Source organism: Gymnodraco acuticeps, unplaced genomic scaffold, assembly GCF_902827175.1.
Source record: "Gymnodraco acuticeps unplaced genomic scaffold, fGymAcu1.1, whole genome shotgun sequence".
Taxonomy (NCBI): domain Eukaryota; kingdom Metazoa; phylum Chordata; class Actinopteri; order Perciformes; family Bathydraconidae; genus Gymnodraco; species Gymnodraco acuticeps.
In genome coordinates, this window is record NW_022990693.1 from 1,609,585 (window position 1) to 1,631,784 (window position 22,200).

The following is a 22,200-nucleotide window of genomic DNA, read 5'->3' on the forward strand; positions in this document are numbered from 1 at the left end:
AATTGGTCTCGCACCACTGCCTCAAGTTAACAAGATCAATTCCACCCATCGATTCATTTTCTCCACCTGCTGTCACAGCGGCGCCACCTCTGCTCGCTTTAGTCATGTGTGTTCCTTTATTCTCTCCAGCTTCTGAAAGTCACTTCCACTGAGCCTGCACTGTACAAAACCACTCCTGCTGTGTACATTTCTCTTTATTTTTGACAGTAAAAGAATCAGGAAAAATGTCTGATCTAGATATTTCAGGTAGGGCTTCAAAACTATAAAGAACTGATCTGTTTTTGTATGTCATACACGTGCAAAGTATTCTAATTCTATTAAGTATTCGAGCAGTAAACGAAAACATTGGAATTATTTTAATAAAATATTCTTCCTCGCAGCACAAAATAGAAGATGCTACATCCTCTTATTGTTTTTGATGTGATCCATCTGTTTGGAAGCTCTAGGATTATTGATCCCAACATTGTTTATATAATTATCACATTATAGCAATCTCTCTGCAGCACACTGCAGGACCAAATACAATACGTTAGGGTATCGATTTCTCGTCTTGCATTTGAGGCACACAGGTGGCAAAACAAGGCTGAATTGATGTCTACTGTTGGGGATATATGCATTCTATGTATAACCTTGGAGTGTATTGCTTTGGTATGATCTCGGACTAAAATTGATTTTGCATGTCTCCAAGTGTCTGCATCCTACAGCTTTGACCGTCCCTCAATTCAACACACGTAAGGCTTGCGCATTACTTAGATTAGTATAATAAGTTCTCACAGCTTGATCTACAAATGTGATACTTCTTTAAAATATAGACCCTAAGTGGAAACTTTGAAAGGGAAGCTTCAACACCCAGCCAGCTGGATTATTTATGACCAAGTAAGGGGTCAATCCAGAAATATATCTCCATTAAATCTTAGTTAATCTGTTACTGCACAGTCAGCAGGTGTCATAAATACTCTAAGTTATTATAGAGTGGCATTCTGATGACAAATGTCGTAGGTAAATCCGGACGTGGACGTCGCAGGGGCTCCCCCACAAAAACCAATGGGAGTTTTCCATTGATTTTGGAGTATTGCAGAAGATAAGCTCTGTGTTAAACACTCGTAATGATACTTCCAAATTTTGTTCTGCAGGATAATCCCCACATATTAACACCACTTTATGATTTTTTAACCTTAAATGTAATAGGCAGTAAAAAGCTAACGTCGGCTATAAACAAAATACATCAAGGTCACATGACTTCACGTCACCACTTCTATGCTTAATACGGCAAATATTTGGCGTGATGGCATTTTGTAGTCTAATTTTTAACCTGGTTAGACCCGCTGTTTTTAGGACACATAGAGGCTTTGGACTTTCAACAGTGGAATATTTACTGACTTAAAAAAATAAGTTCTAAATATGTTCTTCAAAAATGTTTTGACTTTGAGACAAGGGAACTGAAATGCTAAAATGCTAACTAATTTCCCGGTTCAAGGACTCATTCCTGCATCACTCTATTAGTTCAATAATCTTAGAGGAAAATAACTAAATAAATGCTTTATTCAGGTTCCTTACTTCTGTGGCTTAACTCATCTGATAAACATATGTATTTTTCCTGTAGGGCTCAGAAGCAGGTCCCAGTCAAGGTTCCCCATTATCAGATGTGGGAAATAGTGAACGTGTACACCCTTAAAAAATGAAGTTGCATTTAACTTATAGAGCCCAAAGTCATAAATATGCCTCACAGCGACATTACACAGAAAGGATTGTAAAAAAGTGTGAAACAGGTACACATGTGTTCCTCTTTCCCGTACTGTTAATCATTTTGAGAGCCCTCAGAGTGTGAAACACTGCACCTACTTTTACTTCATGAAATGGCTTTGTCTGTAGCTGCAGTGTGCGAAGCCAAAGAAATTACCTTTGTGGTTTCCCATCATTTAACTTTTCTAGTGACAAGCACTCATGACACATTCTACAAACGCACAAAACAAAGTGCCAACCCCATGTCCTGTTCCGTTGGGGGTCCCGCCGACTGCTCTTCTGCCGGGGGTCCTGCCAACCCTGTGTCCTGTGCCGTTGGAGGCCCCGCCGACTACTCCTCTGCCGGGGGTCCTGCCAACTCCATGTCCTGTCCCGTTGGGGGTCCCGCCGACGCCTGCTCCGCCGGGTTTCCTGCCAACACCGTGTCCTGTCCTGTTTCCGGTCCCATCGACACCAGCCCCTGCTCCGTCGTGGGTCCCACTGATACCAGCCCAGTTTCCGTCCAGGGTCTCGTCTACGTCTGACCCGCCAGGGGTTCCACCAGCTCCTGCCCGTCCTTGTGCCCGGCCCCCTGAGTTCCCCAGCCGCGGTCTTCGCCCTCGAGCCCGGCCCCCTGACTTTCCCGGCCGCGGTCCTCGCCCTCATGCCCGGCCCCCTGAGTTTGCCCGCTGTGGCCTTCGCCCCTTTATGAACTCTGCCTTGCCCCCTGGTCGTCCGCCTGAGAGCCCCACCACGAACTCTGCCTTGCCCCCTGGTCGTCCGCCTGAGAGCCCCACCACGAACTCTGCCTTGCCCCCTGGTCGTCCGCCTGAGAGCCCCACCACGAACTCTGCCTTGCCCCCGGGCCATCCGCCCGTGATCCCTTCCGGGACCTCCGCTGTGCCCCTGGGCTGTCAGCCCAGACCCGTCCTCCAGACCCCCTCCCCTTTTGTTGTGATTTCGCTATAGTGCTGTTACTTATTTTGTTTGTTTGTTTGTAGCTTTTATTTGTCCAGGTAAAAATCCCATTGAGATCAACGATCTCTTTTACAAGGGAGACCTGCCGTGTGTTGTGTTTGGAATATATCATAATGTCCTGCTCACAATAACTCATGCTGTATCAGGACCCATACACCAGCAGCTCCAAGAAATACACACACAATGCGTTTGGAGAGGCGGTCTTTACCACTATAACCCCTGTTCAACATGACATCAGGTTTAATGAAGGCTTCAGCAGCTTCTAGAAGGAGTTCTCTGCATGTTTTCTTAAGAGCAAATGCAGTACAATGGAAATAAATGCTCATTCATTCTGCCCCAAATCAAATGTTATGCCCCTTTCCTACCAGTGGTGGAATTGAACTAAGTACTAAGTAAGTAACTAAGGCAATAGTACTTTTTTTTAAATAAAAAACTAGAGTTTATAAATGAGGTTTTTTATAAATTAAATTAGCCAACCCTTAATGTAATTGACATCTGTTTTTGTATTTATTAAAAAGGATTCGTATTTCTCTGGGTATATATATTTTAATTTTATTTTAGATTTGTCTGCATAGTGTACTTTTACTTAAGTTTAGGATCTGAATACTTCCAACTCTGTCTCCTAACATTCTTCACATTTTGAGATATTTATAGAACTTAAATATTAAACATTTAAAACAAATGAACTTGTTAGGGTCCTATAGGGACCCTGTTAAGTCTTCAGCGATTGTAATGTCAGGTTGTTATGTTTTAGTCTGTCACCCAAGATGAGCCCCTTTAGTTGATTCTGATATTTGAAATCAGCATGTTAGCTGCAGTTGTTGTTTCTTCACAATGTCTGCTTACATGTTGAGTTGTATTTTTACTGAATGAAGATGAAATGCCTCCTTTGAACACAGTTGCGTCAGCAGCTGTTCGCTGGCAGCTCGACGTGTGATCAAGTCATCAGTGAGACCAACAGCTCCGTGGGCTTTAATAAATGCATCTTTCATACGTGAGCCTGCAGACAGAAGGCTTACGGCGAGGAACGAGGGAGAAGGTGACAGGCTGCTGTTTAAATAGAGGTGGAATGTCACCTCTCTGAAGAACACTATGGTTGCATGACATGCATGAGCACATTGAGCACTGAATAATGTGAGAGTGGAAAGTAGAGTAGATGCTTTAACTCCATCGCTCCCGGCAACTTGAGAGTTTCTATTCTTTAAAGAGAGGACACACGCTGCGTCTTTTTGGATCCAGCAGCATCGTCAAAAACACAATCTATGACAGTCCCAATTATTTGTTGTAGTTTTCTCATAAATAATGCAGCATGATATGAAAAAGACATACTTTTGATACAAAGGGGAACAAGTCCATCCTAACTGAGTGGAAATGTATTGCTATTGAGAGTTTTTCAGCTGCGCTCTAACAGCATTTAGAACCAAAGACGCTGTTACAAAATGAGCCCATCAATCATCTCATTATCTGCTGCCAGTCTGGACCGGTCTGCTGGCGAACGATATGGAACAACAGAACATCAATGGAGCGTTAATGATGAATGATCTCATGTTTGGAGTGTGCTGAGCACCTACAATACCGGGTCACAGTCTGCGACCTGCATCTAAACAGCACTAAACAGCTGCTCCTGAGCAAATAAAGCAACATCATCATTTGTCACAGCAGAGATAATGTTTTCTAGGATGCAAATGCTAACAACACACATGAAAGGCATACAGATGATCCCCACTGCATTTAATGAATACATCTACCAGGGAGTCAGGCTTTTGTTGAGTACTTTCCCGTGTCTCCTGGAGTGTGTAGGAGCAGGAAGACAGCATGGGGGACTAGGATTGTATTTCCAAATGAGTCCATTTTGTGCATAACTGCTTCTATCTATGAATACTGATGATGCAATGGGAATATTGAACTGCTTTCCAACTAAAACAATGACATTTGGAACAGCAAAAGACGAAAACAAAACAAAAAATACTTTGGCGTAACAGTAGCAGAGCCCCACAGTGTTAAATGTGCATGAGGTGCTCATGGGGAGTGTCCATGACTATGTATGCTTGAATGACTGGTGTGAGTTGACTTGCATTATGTAATCCGCTAAAGATGACACATGAATCGCAGAGGTTTTATACTTATATCACAGAAAAAGTTCAGGAGTGACTGAAAAACATATATATCAACAGTTTGTTTGTGATGCAAATGTACGGTGCAATCGCGCTACAACAGCCCAAAGCACTTTCAAAAAGGATGCATTTATAAAAACACAAATGTACCAAAACACATGTCAAATATTCAACATGACAACACATGCAAATAGACTACACTTCAATCACAACAGAAAGGGCACACAGCTGGGACCGGAGCGCTTGTTCATGTTCGCGATTATCAAATTGGCCAACTATCACTGTCACTGGAAACTCACCTAATGTGCAACCTTTATTGGCTTATTTTAATGTGATCACATTCCTTACAGTATTATTGCAGATCTGCTAACTAGCTAGCTAGCTTACCTTGCTAACTAAGTATTTTCAAATATACTGACAAATCACTTAAATCATGAATAACTCTGACAATAGTGATATTTGCCCTAAGTGGCAGTGTTTTGGGCCTGGTAGGGCATTTTCACCTCTAGGCCTCCGTACGAATGCGTGCTTATTCGGTACATTGTCATGAGTGAACAGTTCCAATAGGGTGCCATAAAGATGAATATATTCATCAGTAACAGAAGAACCAGTCTTGTTTTCCTGCAAGGTGCGATGCAAATAAAACATAATCTATCGTAGCTGCCTGTGTACCCAATTATACCAAATATAATATTTCTCTTCATGTGGATTCACAAGACTAATTAGGTGTCTGCTGATCCACTAATCAAGTAATTATGTTGTCTTTAGTTGGATGTATTACTAAGAACCATAGGGGATAAGGATATTAAAAATGACAGAAAATAAAATGAAGAATCAATGCTTTTTGATGCTACTGTTTCAGATGGGGAAAACAATGTGTTCCATATTTGGTTCCTTTAGCCAGTTGAATGAATGCCTTCAGGTTTGTGGTGCATTGAAGAGTAAACAGAGTCAGCACCACGGACAGCTCCTCATCTCCTGCTAAAACAAGTGTGTCCAATCCATAGACTGTATATAAAGTGTGATCCTGTCAATCCTGTCAGTCAGCCGGTATCTGGTTCAATTTCACATACGTAGGCTTCCCTCCCTGTATCCGTCCTGTACAGAGGCAGCAAATAATGCCTGCTAGAAAAGGCTTTAGCCTTTCCTCAATAATTGGTCCCTTCTTGTCCAGACTAATGTTCCCTCAACTTCTGACATGCAGGCTTCTGCTACAACATAGTATGCACAGCAACTCCAAATGTCAGCCAATAATACAAGGCTAAAGTTTCAAAGACTGATCGGAGGTGGAAAGTAACTAAGTTCATTTACTCAAGTACTGTACTTTTAAGTTCAATTTTGAGGTATTTGTACTTTACTAAAGTATTTCGATTTAATGTTACTTTATATTTATACTCCACTGTATCTCCTAGGTAAATATTGCACTTTTATTCATTTCCTACTAGATATCAAATCAAATCAAGTTTTATTTATATAGCACATTTCTAAACGATTTTTGGTGGAGCCAAAGTGCTCTACATAAAATATAAATAGCCTACAGTAGAGACTCTTTACAGCAAATACAACAGCACAGATTGTTCAGAATATCAGTATGAGAAAAACGACACCCTCTGTCCTTAGACCCTCTGTCCTTAGACCCTCTGTCCTTAGACCCTCTGTCCTTAGACTCTCTGTCCTTAGACCCTCTGTCCTTAGACCCTCTGTCCTTAGACCCTCTGTCCTCAGACCCTCTGTCCTTAGACCCTCTATCCTTAGACTCTCTGTCCTTAGACCCTCTATCCTTAGACCCTCTGTCCTCAGACCCTCTGTCCTTAGACCCTCTGTCCTTAGACTCTCTGTCCTTAGACCCTCTATCCTTAGACCCTCTGTCCTTAGACCCTCTGTCCTTAGACTCTCTGTCCTTAGACCCTCTATCCTTAGACTCTCTGTCCTTAGACCCTCTATCCTTAGACCCTCTATCCTTAGACCCTCTGTCCTCAGACCCTCTGTCCTCAGACCCTTTGTCCTTAGACCCTCTGTCCTCAGACCCTCTATCCTTAGACCCTCTGTCCTCAGACCCTCTGTCCTTAGACCCTCTGTCCTCAGACCCTCTGTCCTCAGACCCTCTGTCCTCAGACCCTCTGTCCTTAGACCCTCTGTCCTCAGACCCTCTGTCCTCAGACCCTCTGTCCTTAGACCCTCTGTCCTCACACCCTCTGTCCTTAGACCCTCTGTCCTCAGACCCTCTGTCCTTAGACCCTCTGTCCTCAGACCCTCTGTCCTCAGACCCTCTGTCCTCAGACCCTCTGTCCTTAGACCCTCTGTCCTCACACCCTCTGTCCTTAGACCCTCTGTCCTCAGACCCTCTGTCCTTAGACCCTCACATCGTACAAGGAAAAACTTCCAGAGAAAACCCACAGTTTATCTCTTACATGTTTTTTTCTTCAGATTTTGCATTAGAAAACTAAACGTTTAAGGCAGGCATCCTCAAACTACGGACTCCGGTCCGGATCCGGACCGAACCAGCACTGTCTCCGGACTCTGAGCAAATTATACTTTTCATATGTATGATCTCTCTGTATTATATGTGAGACATCGCCACAACGCATTCGCAACGAGTCAAAATTCTCCGCTATGTCCACTGCAAACAGCGCTCTGCATGTCTGACTGTTCCACTGTGTTCCACCTGTGTGTGTCAACGCTTTGGTCCAATCACATTCAGCATCCAGTCAATGTTTTTTCCCCCCAAACAATCTGCGAATCAGAGGCACAGTAGGGCGGGTCTTCGCGGAATGCGGGTGGGAAAAATGTGTGTGTCTCTTTCAACCTGTCTGAGTCAGAGCGAGAATTAAAAAAAAAAAAATTCAGAGCGAGAGTTAACAGCTCATCTAGTTCCATCTGTACTGTAGCCAGTAGCCTAGTTTCACCTACCGGGGTGGCAACTGACACCCTAAAAATAGGCCTTGCCACCCCAGCTGCCACCCCAGTTGGCAGCTTTGTTTTGAAAGAAAAGTTGTGGCTCATCGGACATTTATGAGAGAAAGTCTCTAATGTCCGAGTGCAAGTGAATGCAGCACAAGATGCACGTCATGTAACCCCTCCCCCGGTCCTGGCGCGAGCGTGAACATACGATTTGGCGGCGATTTCATTTTTAACTGGACGGCGCAAAACGAGAAGCATTCGGACCCAAGCACTGAAGGAATGAGGTATTTGCGGTCTGACAGAGAAGAGACTGTCAGTGTGTCTGTACTCAGCATTGAATCAAAACGCACTAAAGCTGTTGATCTTAATAAGTTTGTGAGGCGTTTTGCTGAACAAGATGGTAATCGCCGCATTCAGCTGTAATAGACATGTCAACTTGATGCTCTGCTCACGGATGAGCATACAAAACTATTAAGATGATGACCTTACGTGTGTAAATATATTGTTTTCTTTGAGGGGGTCTGCCCCCAAAAAACTGTTTTAATTCCTGAGAAAGTCAAATAAGACGGTGTGTAAAACTACACTGCCCAGCCAAAAAAAAGTAACCACTTTGATTTAACTAGGCCAGTAGGTAAGGACTTTCCACTGGATAATAACTGCTGTATAAAAGAATGCATGACTGAAGTGATGGAGACCATGTTGAAGGCAAACAAAAAGAGGAAATAACAGGTCAAATCAAGCAAATCCCCTCTCAGATTGCACAGCAACCAGAAGAACATAAATACTGGCTGGTGATTTGATTCATCAGCTTTGTGATGGAATAAAAAATGCACAGTGCATTTCCTTAGCTGTGGGTGAGTCCACTGACACCACTGACAATGCTCAGTTGCTGGTGTTTGTGAGTTTTTATGATGAGGCAAAGGGGGAGTTTGTTGAAGATGTGTTGGGCCTGACGAACCTCAGTGGACACACAAGGGGGGAATACATTTATAAAGCAATAATGGGAATGCTGAATGAAAGAGGGTGCAGCTGCCTTTATTCATAACTGTGCAGCTCTTACTCTGCGACTCTGAGGGATCAAGCACAGAAACAATAACAATGAAAACTGCTGCATACAGATTATTTTTGTTTTTGCAACCTCGTGTTAAGAATCTTGTTGCAATTGTTTAAAAGTTTGAATGACCGTAATAAACGGACCTTTGTCTTATTGAAACATTTATTTTGGACCTTTAAGATTTGTATTTGAGTACCCCTGGTTTAAGGTATTGAATCCTTTAAGACTTAACAAGTGGAATAACAGTTTAAGTTACAGATAACTTAATACATGACAATAAGTAAAAAAGAACAATTATATTTTGTAAATCAGAACTTTGTTTGCACAGTAAAATGCTAATTGATGCAACAATATTAACAGTCTAATAATGTCATACAAATATCTCAAATGGAGGCTATTTTTCTGCAGGATAAGAACTTTAGCTTGTTATACTTTAGGTACATTTTGCTGATAATACTTTTGCACTTTTACTTAAGTGAGATTTTGAAAACAGGACTTTTACTGAAGTAAAGGATCTGAATACTTCTTCCACCACAGTACACAAATACATGTATTATTCAGATAATGAGAAAAGAACGTAGCACTTTCAGACGCTAATTATGTTTAGTACTTTGTCAGAATTAGCAGAGCGTAGCTTCTCGAAACATCGGGAGCAGCATGTCTTGTGTGGCGCGTTACGTTACCCCCAACAGACAGCACTGTCTCATGAGCTGCATCTATGTTGTGGAGTGGCGTCACATGCTCAACACATGCTGCTCCTGAAGTGATCTAACATGCAGTGTGCCTCTGGCGACAGCTGGCAGGAGTTATGTGTATAAGCTGTATTTTTGTATGCCTATGTTTGCACAGAACAGTTGTTGTCTCAGCATCGGTATCATTGTAGCTCAGGGCAACAGTATTTAATAAATCCACAGATTCTTTCTGTGGTGACCAGTGTTGGGACTAACGTTACTGTAACGCCGTTATTTTTGGCAGTAACTAGTACTCTAACGCATTACTTTTTAAATCCAGTAACGCAGTTACCGTTACTACATGGTGCGTTACTCCGTTAGTTTTTTTATATAGTCAACAGCCAGGCGAACAGAGATGAGTACTGTACTTGAGTAAATGTACTTTGATACTTCCTGTGTCACATGCGGAGACGGGCTGTGGGCGTGTTTGTGTTGTTTACTAACAAGACTATCATGGCAGCGGCGGAGCTCAAGTCTAGTTTCTCCACCTGGAGATATTCTCACTATTTCACTTTTGTCGAGCACAAAGAAAAGAACGTTTTAGTTAAATGTAAGTTGTGTCCTGGCGGGTCAAAGATCCTATCTACTGCCCAAACCAGTCATTCAAATCTCTTAAAACATCTGCAAAAACAACATGCTGGGACGAAGCTAGTAGCTAAGACCACAGAGACTCAGCCGACGCCACTCCACCTCCACCTAAGCAACAGCGGCTGGATTTTAACCAAGGGACTGCTGGCCAGGGAAAAGTCGATAAAGCCATTGCACGGTATGTTGTAGAACACATGCAGGCTATTGCTACAGTGGAGTCACCCGCTTTCAGGGAGCTAGTTAGCATGATAGCATGTCCGGGCGGCACACGGCATATGGGACGGAAAACTTTTTCCAACTACCTGGAGAAAGAATATACAAAAATGGAAAGCCAGCTAATATCGATGCAATCCAGATTGCATATAATGCATGTCAAGTTGATCAACAGATTGTATTATTCTCAACCCTTACAGGAACATCCAGACCCCTGTAGCTCCTGTGCTGTGCAGTATTTTGGTCAGTAGGTGCAATCCCTCTCCTGCCTCCAGCTCATCCAAAACTCGTCTCTAAGGCCAGGAAACATGAGCATATCACATTGATCCTTGCTGCCTTGCACTGGCTGTTGCTTTAGAATCGATTCTAAGATTGTATTGCTGACTTGTAAGGCCTTGAGAGGACTCGCCCCGAGCTATCTATATGACCTTTTAAAGCCCTTTGCCCCGTCCCCAGAGAGAGATCTTCAGAGGCATCACTGCTGGTCGTTCCAAAGTTAGGTCCAAACACGAAGGAGACAAAGCCTTTGCTGTCAGGGCTCCTGGAACAACCTGCCTGAGGAGGGGCTGCAACATCTGTCTGCTCTTTTAAAAATTTACTTTTTTACAATTTATTCTTAATCTATGGATTTTTTTTGTATCATTTAGTGCAAATGCTGTGCCACAGCATTCCACTATAGTTCTTCGAATCTTTATTCTTCCTCTTCTAATTATTTCAACCAATACTTTGGCTCTCAATAACTTCAGCATACTTTCAGCTAGAGAAACCATTCAAATATACTCTTTTTTTTTAACATGGAAGTCAATGGGAGGAACCTTCAAATCCCCTTTTAACTACACCGTGCGCCAAATGCTACTCCTTCCACATACTTTCAGCTAGTGACTTCATTCCAACTTTAAAATGATCACAAGACCTTCAGCTATAAAATAGATTTTTCATATCTTTTACACTTTTTGAGATATTTAACTTAGTTTGGAGCTTGGCAAAGAGGCCTTCTTCAGATGTTAACATTAGTGTGTATTGAGCAGCTCGTTAAGGCTAGAGTGCTTTGATCTCAAAACAGTGGAGCAGTGCTTGAAATTCGCCCAATTCTTTTTTTGAAACATGCCATAATTCCCAAACCCTACACTCCTTGGACATCATTGTTCATGAAAAACGTAGGAAAACCTCTCCTACGTTGAAAAATAAAAAATAAATTAACAAAATAAATTAACAAAATTTCTCTTGAGGGCATGACGAGACAAACACTTGTCATAAAGTCCACCTAGCTCCCAATAGACTCCCATGTTACATTTTTCCGGAACTTTCTTCAGAACAGAGAGAAGTAAACTTTAGACAAACTGCTCCCATCTCCACATTTTACACACAAAACCCAAAAAACAAACATATATCAGTTCATTGGGGTTCCCTGATGCTCACTTTCCGGTAATTATCTAAAGCCAGTTGAGTAGCACTTGAAATGTTTGGCTCTATGAAACCTGATGTACTTATATGATTCTGTTTTCTTCAAGGTTGTGTCTTCCTGGTCGAATGCACTTATTGTAAGTCGCTTTGGATAAAAGCGTCAGCTAAATGCAATGTAATGTAATGTAATTTTTTTATAGGAGCCATAGTTTTTGAACAGGTGGCAAAATTGTCCTAAATGCATTCTTAATGGGACTCAGTGCTGCAGCTGGTAACCATGGTGTTGCTGGGCAGATTGAAAGCTTTGATCTCTGGGCTCACACAGGTGTTATGATTATTTGTTATGATTAGGTGCTCAGCACAGAAACAAACACTGACAAACACACTGGACTTTAACCCTCTGAGACCCACATAGGACATTTCCGTTTTTGTACATTTTTGTGTTTTGCCTAATAAATTGTCATTTCTTTGCAGTAAAATCAATTTGTACAGATCCCAGAAATCAGCGCAACCTCAGCTAATGATATGTGTCACTCATTAGAGACTTATATACACTATAATAGGGGATATTTGCCCATAAATAAAAATAAATAAAAAACGGAGCTTGAATTTTGTACTTATTTCATTAAAAAGAACTGCTAACCATAACATTGAAAGAAACATTCAACACAGAAAATTGCACACATTTATTATCATTGTATCAGAACTGATTAGAAGATTCTAACTTATTCTGTTCATTAGTTATGCCCATTCTTTTGGGCAGTGTCCATGGGCGTTTTTTTGCAAGGAATTGTCATTTTTTGTCAGAGTACACATGATATATATCAGGGGTCGGCAACAGGCGGACCGCGGTCCTGGTCCGGACCCAGACGCCGACCTATACGGACCCGGATCTATAATCAATACATTAATAGGGGATTTCAATGTTGACGGGGCGATTCTATTTTAACCGCTGCCGACAGGGGGCGAAAGAGACAAGTGAGCGATACAGGGAGAGAAACACAGAAGAAGAGACGAGAGCGTGGCAGAGAAAAGCGGAGAGGAAAGTGAGTGAAGAGAATAATTAGCGATACAGGGAGAGAAGCGGAGAGTGAACAGGCGTGTTAGCGGCAGACAGGGAGAGACAAATAATTACACATGGCGCTCTCCAAGAAGAGGAAAGTGGACAGTGAGAACAGAGCTTTTAACCCTGAGTGGACTCATTCATGTTCATCCTGCCCACTGGGAGCACAGAGCCAGTGTGTCTCATTTGTTCAGAGACCGTGGCGCTCATTAAAAGCGCCAAAACGCCACTATGAGACAAAACACTAAGTGTTTGGCCAAATATTCCCTCTCAAGTCAGAACTGAGGTCACAAAAAATAAGCAGTCTCAGAGCCCAATATGGATCAAAATTAAAACTAAATATCGTTCCAGGCTAACCAATGAGCACCTGCATGTGTATGAGAATGGCCCTGACACCATTTCAGCCCAGATCTAAACTCCTGGCAGGACAATAAGCTCCAGCTCAATTCTCGCACTGAATGAAAAAAAAGTGAGTGAGGGACTGCAATATAAGAGGGACAGAAAGAGAAACTTTAAAACTGTTCAATTGTTATGATGTGTAAAGACTGATATTGTTCTATAATCGTCTGAAACTGTTAAGTCATGATGTGAAACGGTTAACAAAGAAAAAGAGAAACTCAAGCTGCTGCTACACTTTATTTTATTTATCTAAAATTAAGCACTTTAAGATGCACATATTTTCAAAAGCTATTTTATTTATTTTCTCCTATTTTATTTTTAAATGCAGCCCGAGAGGAACATTACACATATCCACAGTATTTTATTATCTGTATAGTTCAATGCTAATTGACAATAAATATTGTTGTTTATGAATTGTACTTTCTTTATTTGATTGGCAGTCAGTTGTTGATTACATGCAGACGTTGATAAAGCTACAGCTACTTCAATATATATCACATTAATTCATAAAGCAAGTTAGACATTTTGATGTTCCGGACCTTTGCATGGGGACATTTTTTCTAACTGGCCCTCGTTGAATTTTAGTTGAATACCCCTGATCATGTCCACAATCACACATGGCATGCTGAGCAGATTCGTCTGAATTTTCATCAACATTGTCTCCTTGAAAAAAATCTGCTCCAAAGCCTCAGCTGTAGTAAACGTCCTTGCCATACCTCAGTTTACTTTCAAAACACTAAAACAACGTATTCCAACTTTTATTTTGTTTTCGCGCGTGGAATTATACCGCCTCTCGTTTCAGTAAACATAACAACAGAACAGACAGGCAACCCTCTGAATCAGACTCCGATTGGCTGTGACTGCATCCACTCAGAGTGTCCGATTCAGAAACGTGACTCTTTCACTCTTTACGTCACAAACAAAGATGGTGGATGAGAATAGATCTATAAAAGAGAAAACGATAAGCAATGCGCCAGAATCAAGGTGAGACCATAGACTGTATATACAGTGGGGCAAAAAAGTATTTAGTCAGCCACCAATTGTGCAAGTTCTCCCACTTAAAAATATGAGAGGCCTGTAATTTTCATCCTAGGTATACCTCAACTATGAGAGACAGAATGAGAAAAAAAATCACATTGTCTGATTTTTAAAGAATTTATTTGCAAATTATGGTGGAAAATAAATATTTGGTCAATAACAAAAGTTAATCTCAATACTTTGTTATATACCCTTTGTTGGCAATGACAGAGGTCAAACGTTTTCTGTAAGTCTTCACAAGGTTTTCACACACTGTTGCTGGTATTTTTGGCCCATTCCTCCATGCAGATCTCCTCTAGAGCAGTGATGTTTTGGGGCTGTCGCTGGGCAACACGGACTTTCAACTCCCTCCAAAGATTTTCTATGGGGTTGAGATCTGGAGACTGGCTTACGAAGCCACTCCTTCGTTGCCCGGGCGGTGTGTTTGGGATCATTGTCATGCTGAAAGACCCAGCCACGTTTCATCTTCAATGCCCTTGCTGATGGAAGGCGGTTGTCACTCAAAATCTCACGATACATGGCCCCATTAATTCGTTCCTTTACACGGATCAGTCGTCCTGGTCCCTTTGCAGAAAAACAGCCCCAAAGCATGATGTTTCCACCCCCATGTTTCACAGTAGGTATGGTGTTCTTTGGATGCAACTCAGCATTCTTTCTCCTCCAAACACGTCTAGTTGAGTTTTTACCAAAAAGTTCTATTTTGGTTTCATCTGACCATATGACATTCTCCCAATCCTCTTCTGGATCATCTAAATGCTCTCTAGCAAACTTCAGACGGGCCTGGACATGTACTGGCTTAAGCAGGGGGACACGTCTGGCACTGCAGGATTTGAGTCCCTGGCGGCATAGTGTGTTACTGATGGTAGCCTTTGTTACTTTGGTCCCAGCTCTCTGCAGGTCATTGACTCGGTCCCCCCGTGTGGTTCTGGGATTTTTGCTCACCGTTCTTGTGATCATTTTGACCCCACGGGGTGAGATCTTGCGTGGAGCCCCAGATCGAGGGAGATTATCAGTGGTCTGGTATGTCTTCCATTTTCTAATAATTTCTCCCACAGTTGATTTCTTCACACCAAGCTGCTTACCTATTGCAGATTCAGTCTTCCCAGCCTGGTGCAGGTCTACAATTTTGTTTCTGGTGTCCTTTGACAGCTCTTTGGTCTTGGCCATAGTGGAGTTTGTAGGTGACCAAATACTTATTTTACTGAGGAATTTACCAATTAATTCATTAAAAATCCTACAATGTGATTTCCTGGATTATTTCCCCCCATTCTGTCTCTCATAGTTGAAGTGTACCTAGGATGAAAATTACAGGCCTCTCTCATCTTTTGAAGTGGGAGAACTTGCACAATTGGTGGCTGACTAAATACTTTTTTGCCCCACTGTATAAATGGACGTAGGGTCCGTGACGTCACCCATAGGCAGGGCCGCCTTAATGCACGGGCTGACCTGGGCTGAAGCCCAGGGGCATACGGAGATCAGGGGCCTATCATGAGCCAAGAAAAAAAAAAAAAAAAAATTTAAATAAAAAAAAAAAAGTTTTTTATTTCGGATGTTTTAAAAAAGTTTTAAATAAACAAAGTCTTGGCTTTCAGAATATGAAACTTTTATTTACAAAATCACACGATAAATACATTTTTGAAGCTTGTAAAGGGAAGAAGACCGCTCTCCCTCGCCACCCTGCTCTTCCGCAGCGCCGCCCCCCCCTCCCTACGGCTGAAATTATGAATGTAAGGCGTATAGTAATCATAGATAACACGGCAGGGTCCGTTACAGTTTGTTTTCATCTGGTTTCAAAAAAACAAAGTCTTGGCTTTCAGAATATTAAACTTGTTTCGGCAAATTCAGATGATAAATACAACGTTGAAGCTTGTAACGGCATAATTACAAGCGGAGAACGGAGTAACTTGACGTCACAGGCTAGCAGGCATAACAACAGCCGGTGTTTCTCGTGAGTGTTTTCCCCGGGAAACAAACACAATACACACAAACGCAAAAATACACAAACACACACGTATACACACACACACACTCGCGAGCTCCCCCCAGACTAGTAATCCAAACGAAAATATCTTCCCTCCGTAGTATTTTGATCATTTGCTCCGCTAATCAATCAGATCGATGGATTCCAGAGATGACTCCGAAACAGTCAGTGTGCACCACTTAACAGCCAATCAGAATGAGAATATGTTTCACATGTGACTTATTCAAATTGCAAGTGATTGAGTGACAGATGAAGGTTGTTTACTAGAAAAAGTTTGAGAAAAAAAAGTTTGAGAGTGGCGCTCGGAAAAGGAAATTGTTGAGGGAAAAGGAGTTTCGAGACAAGCAGCTATTACAAAAAATGCCGAAGTTTACAGGTTATTTTAAACCTGTAGGCCAGGATGAGGAGGAAGGACAGACGAGTTCTGTACCGAGCGGCAGCCGTGCTGGCCACGGGGCCTCGGAGCCAAGTAGGCCGTCTGGTTCTGATAGCGATGGAGTGGAGAGGAAAAACAGACAGGAGGGATGTTGGAGGAGATGGAGAGGACGACGAGGACTTGCTACGTGGAGGGGAGCCAACGGCAACCGGACAAATACACGAGGGAGGCCCGATACGTCACTCATCTGGAGGAGAGGACCAGGCGCGCGTAGAGCAGAGTGGAGAAGTGCGATCACAGAGCCTGCCGAGGCTATACATGACTTTGATTTGTTGTTTAAATAGGGGGCCTACAAAACCCCAGGGCCTGATGGCAGGTTAAGGCGGGCTTGCCCATAGGATTCTACAGAGTTGCAGAGAAGCCCTTAGTAGGCGGAGTCGGCCACTGACGGCTCGACAGTGACGTCAGAGTCTAACTCCCGCCTACTCCAGCCTGCTCCAAATAAGGGCGGGACCTGCTGCCTCCGAACTGGAAGTAAACAGAGCTAGCTCAGGCTAAGAAGCTAAGCTAACATGAAATACATGCATACCAAATTACTGCGTGGCACTTTGGTTTTGATAAAACAGTGTAGTTCCCCTATATAAACGTTACATTCATAATCAAACGAGACAATCTGCAAGAGAATTAGCTATTTGTTGTTATTCTTAATGCTTGTCATCACGTTAATAAAATAAAAGAAGTACCGATACATAGCAGAACAATTGTGGCGATGTTCAGCTTAATAAGCCTTGTTCAACATCATTTATTTAGCTAATACTACAGCGGGCTGCAGAAGAACCAAGTCCGCATTTCGCCGCATTCCTTGATCTCCAGTTATAACGCCGGACTCCACCGCCCGCAGCTAACGGAGCCGCAGGGGGCTGGGATTTGGTCCCGTTTAGCATTATGGGCGTCATAGCCATAGACTATAAAAGTCTTACCCAAGGCTGAATCATAAACTAAACTGTATAAATATATATATATATATATATATATATATATATATATATATATATATATATATATATTCAAGTTAACGCGTTAATAACGCAAACAAAATAAAATTAACGCCACTAATTATTTTAACGCGATTAACGCATGTGTATTTTTTGTCCTCGGCCGCCCCGTAGTTTCAGAGCGCATCGACTTTAAAATACCATCTACAAGCTGATAATGACAGCCCCGCTCCTGCCGCCCGCTTGTGGCAGACCACACTTCCACGCTCACCGGCAGGCACCGACTGGCTATTGGGAGGACCGGGAGGGTGTGTGTATGTGTGGCCCGAGCGAGCGAGAGAGAGACCTTACGTGCATTGTTGTTGTTAGCATCTGGTGCTAGCTAGCTGCGCTAACGGATATAAGGAGCTGTTTAAATGAAAACAGAGGAGCGACATTTCGCCACAACTGCGCCGAGCACTTGACTTTATGCAGGAAGCCAGACAGTGGGACATTGTACGAAAAGTCAGCACACTCAGCACGGATAGTGCGCAACATGATTGCAGCGTCCAGGCAGCTCCCGTTCGAGCATATTCCTTGAGTTGCACAACGATCCATCACACACACACACACACACACACACACACACACACACACACACACACACACACACACACACACACACACACACACACATACACACACACACACACACACACACACACACACACACACACACACACATTATTGTATGAGAGAGGTTACAGGTTGAATTGAGGCGAATATTTGTAATGTTCAGAGGTTGTTGTGTTTAATATTCATGAGAATTATTTGTCATTGTTCAAATGATAATAAACATTAGCATAAAGCATATTTGTCCACTCATATGTTGATAAGAGTATTAAAAACGTATTCCTCTAAGGTACATTTAGAACAGATAAAAAATGTGCGATTAATTTGCGATTAATCGCGATTAACTATGGACAATCATGCGATTAATCGCAATTAAATATTTTAATCGACTGACAGCCCTAATATATATATATGTATATATACATGTATAAAGGGTTACGTCCTTAGCTGGCTAATAAGCTACATAATAAGCTAAGCTAAGAAGCACACAAACACCTGCTAACGGGGTTAAAATGTATAATATTATCATTTTAGACTTCTTGGAAGTTCTGTTAGTACATTCAAGCGCACAGCACGACATTTTAATTGTCTGGTATTTGTAACAATATTCCCTAAAAGGCACAATCACCACGAACACGGCTAAAGCTAAAGGGTCAAGTACAGTACTATGACTAACTAACGTTGTAGCCTAGCAGAGTGGACAAGTTGCTGTTAGCTGACAGTGAGGCACGTACATGTCCATCAAAGTGACCACGCCCTAATTTATGCAAAAACGTCAAGACCTAATATAAATAAAAGGGTTGCGTTAGAAAACAATTCACTCACAGATTCATAATCATGAAGGTGGAATCTAACTACTATATCCATCATAATATGTATTGCATCCAGGGGTAGAAACATGTTTTTTTTCTGCTGTAAAATTGGGCATTTTAACATGGGGGTCTATGGAAATTGCTCCTTTCTGCAGTCATCTTCTTTCGGCCAATATATGAACTGCAGTTGGTGGCACTTCCGTATTGGCGTCCCGGCTCTTCCCCAGAGTTTGCCGCTTGGGTGAGACTATCCGCATCTTTTCAAACTCTACGCTCATTCGTTTCACCAAAATAAGTAAACGTCTCTCAATGAAAAACGTAATGGAGTTGTTTATTGCCGTTTCTGTAGTTTAAGAGGAAAACATGGCATGTCTCTGACTGAAACAGCTGAGAAGTTATGACGCTTTGAACACAACGTGATATTTGGGATCGTATACGGCCCCGTGGGTCTCACCCTATTATTTTGTGTCTGATGGAGACTTCATACTGACTTCAACATGTTCCACATGTTATACATTATTGGTGACATATGGTTTTAGTCGAAAAGTTTGCAGTCAAAATATTCTGTTGCTTTCCCAAGCCTTTTTACTTTCTTTTCTCTTCTTAATACAGACTTCACATTACAGTAGTACGGGGACAGGCTTTACAGCAAACTAAAATAGCCTGTTTTATAGAAGCAGGGGCAGTGGAATAAATCCTTCCTGGTCGGCACTCAGCTCCTCTTTCAATGCTGAGCCAGAGCAGAGGGGGGGGGGGGTTGGGGGGGGGATTTTTCTCCTCAGGCCACTAGCGCTGAGTTCCTTTAAGGAGAGAGGGAACAGGGGCCGGCATTAGGAAGCTTGTTTATAACTCCATGGGCTTTTAAACAGCAGTTCCCACCGGGTAGTTTCTGACCTTGGATTATGTGGACTTTTATCCAAAAAACAGCACATCACATAGAGGCTACAGGGCCAAAGGCTGGGTAGAAGGCTTATCATACCAACCAACAAACTTGTTTTAAACACAGCAGAAGACTTTATTTTGTTTATAACAGCACATTTTATATTTATATCATTTTTCAAAACATAGTTACAAAGTTCTTTCACGTAAAAATCACAAAGAGCAAGTGAACTAAACAACAGCATCGAAACATAAAAACCCAGAGTAAAACAGATGGAAACTAGAAAATGCATTTCCTGCTGAAAATGCGTGTGAATGATGTAAACTGTGAACATTTGTTGCTGAATTTAGCTGAAAATGCAGAAAAAGCTGAATATGCCATTGGTTGAATGGTCTCTGCTTTTAGCTACAGAAACCAAGTATGTGTGTTGCTGAAATTAGCGGAGAAATGCAGAAAAGTGAAATTATTTTAACCAAAATTGTTTCAGCTCAAATGCATTGCAATGACTTTGTTGAAAACTTGAAAGTGAAATGTTAAACTGGAAGAGTAGGAAAAATAGTGAAGAAGCTTAATATTTAAAATAAAAGGTTTAAAAAAAGGTGTAAACAACAACATGTATAGCCTTGATGTCCTGAAATAGCTGAATACTGTAATAGTTGAATGGTTTCTGCAGCTGAAAATAGGCTGAAGGAGTTAAATATTAAATGTAAGTAGTAGTGAATGAATGTGCCTGAAACTCCCCACTGTGGAACCAGATGCAGCTCGACATCTGGCCGAGTGTCTGGATGCTGCTTGACTTGCATATAATGCTGACTCCTGCAGTCTCCTTATGGACTGAGACTGGAGCTCTCAGTATACGGTAAAAACACTAACTTTAAGTATCTCCGTACATACTGTAAACGCTGGGGAAATTGCGATGTAAGAAAATTCAGCAGTACAAAATGTTTGGTCAAGTTTTCAATCATAAATCCAATCATAAATTATAAATCATAAAAACAGTTGTATTCATTTTATAACTGGCTTGTTTAATAGTTTTATATGTTAACGTGTTAATTAATACACATTTTATTCATTTTTTGAAATGCTAGTCTCAAGGGCGGATCTAGACAAATATTCATGGGGTGGCAAGAGGGTGGCAGGAGATTTTGAGGGGTGGCATCCCCTGGCAGAAGTATATGCTGATTTAATCGCAGTCATATCAATTAATGTTAACTTGGAAAGCCACTATTGATATTGTAACTCAATAACATTAGGTGACATTATTGTGGCACATCAGTAAAGCCTTACATATAAATATATAAGGTGGCAGACATCATTTAATGAATTTTAACTGAACAATACCAGGGGAACCAAATCTATGCAGACTGCTGCAATAAGTACATTAATTAACTGTCTCATCGATGTTTGTCTGTATGAATATGATAATATTAACAATTATATTATTCCTATCAGCTGTCAATCACTGTTATGATTCACATATTAATTTATTATTGAATAAACTATAGTTTTTGGAGGAGTTAATGATGAATGTTCCACAAGATGCTTGCTCACCCTCCTTCAAATTTGAAAGACAAGTAATTACTATCATATATCAAAAGAATCAAAAGAACAGTTCAGCGCCCCACAACTTCACTGCAAACAGTTACAACCTTGACTTTACATCAGAAAGAACAAACATTAAAGAAGTGACTAACTGCATCAGTTAGGGTTAAAAAAACGTGTATTCAGCTAAAACATATACATCGCTGCAGTTATTATCCAGTGGAAAGTCCTTACCTGCTGGCCTAGTTAAATCAAAGTGGTTACTTGTTTTTGGCTGGGCAGTGTAGTTTTACACACCGTCTTATTTGACTTTCTCAGGACTTCAAACTGTTTTTTGGGGGCAGACCCCCTCAAAGAAAAAATATATATACACACATACAAGGTCATCATCTTAACAGTTGTTTATGCTCATCAAGTCATCCGTGAGCAGAGCATCAAGTTGGCATGCCTATTACAGCTGAATGCGGCAATTACCAACTTATTAAGATCCAAAGCTTTAGTGCCTTTTGGTTTTGATTCAATGCTGAGTGCAGCCAAACTTCACAGTCTCTTCTCTGTCATTGTAGACCGCAAATACCTCATTCCTTCCGTCTACTTGGGTCTGAATGCTTCTCGTTATGCGCCATCCCCCCGTTCAAATGAAATCGCTGCCAATCATATTTCCAAGCTCGCACCAGGGCCGGGGGAGGGGTTACAAGACTCGCGTCTTGTGCTGCATTCACTTGCACTCAGACATTAGAGATTTTCTCTCATAAATGTCCGATGAGCCACAACTTTTCTTTCAAAACAAAGATGCC

The 22,200-nt window shown here is 41.7% G+C and overlaps 1 protein-coding gene across 1 annotated transcript in view; it reads right to left on the reverse strand.

The window, feature by feature from the left end:
• LOC117555642 (calcium-binding protein 8) overlaps nt 1-22,200 on the reverse strand; it is a 205,643-nt gene that overhangs the window by 134,174 nt on the left and 49,269 nt on the right. The gene's annotated exons all lie outside the window — the stretch shown is intronic.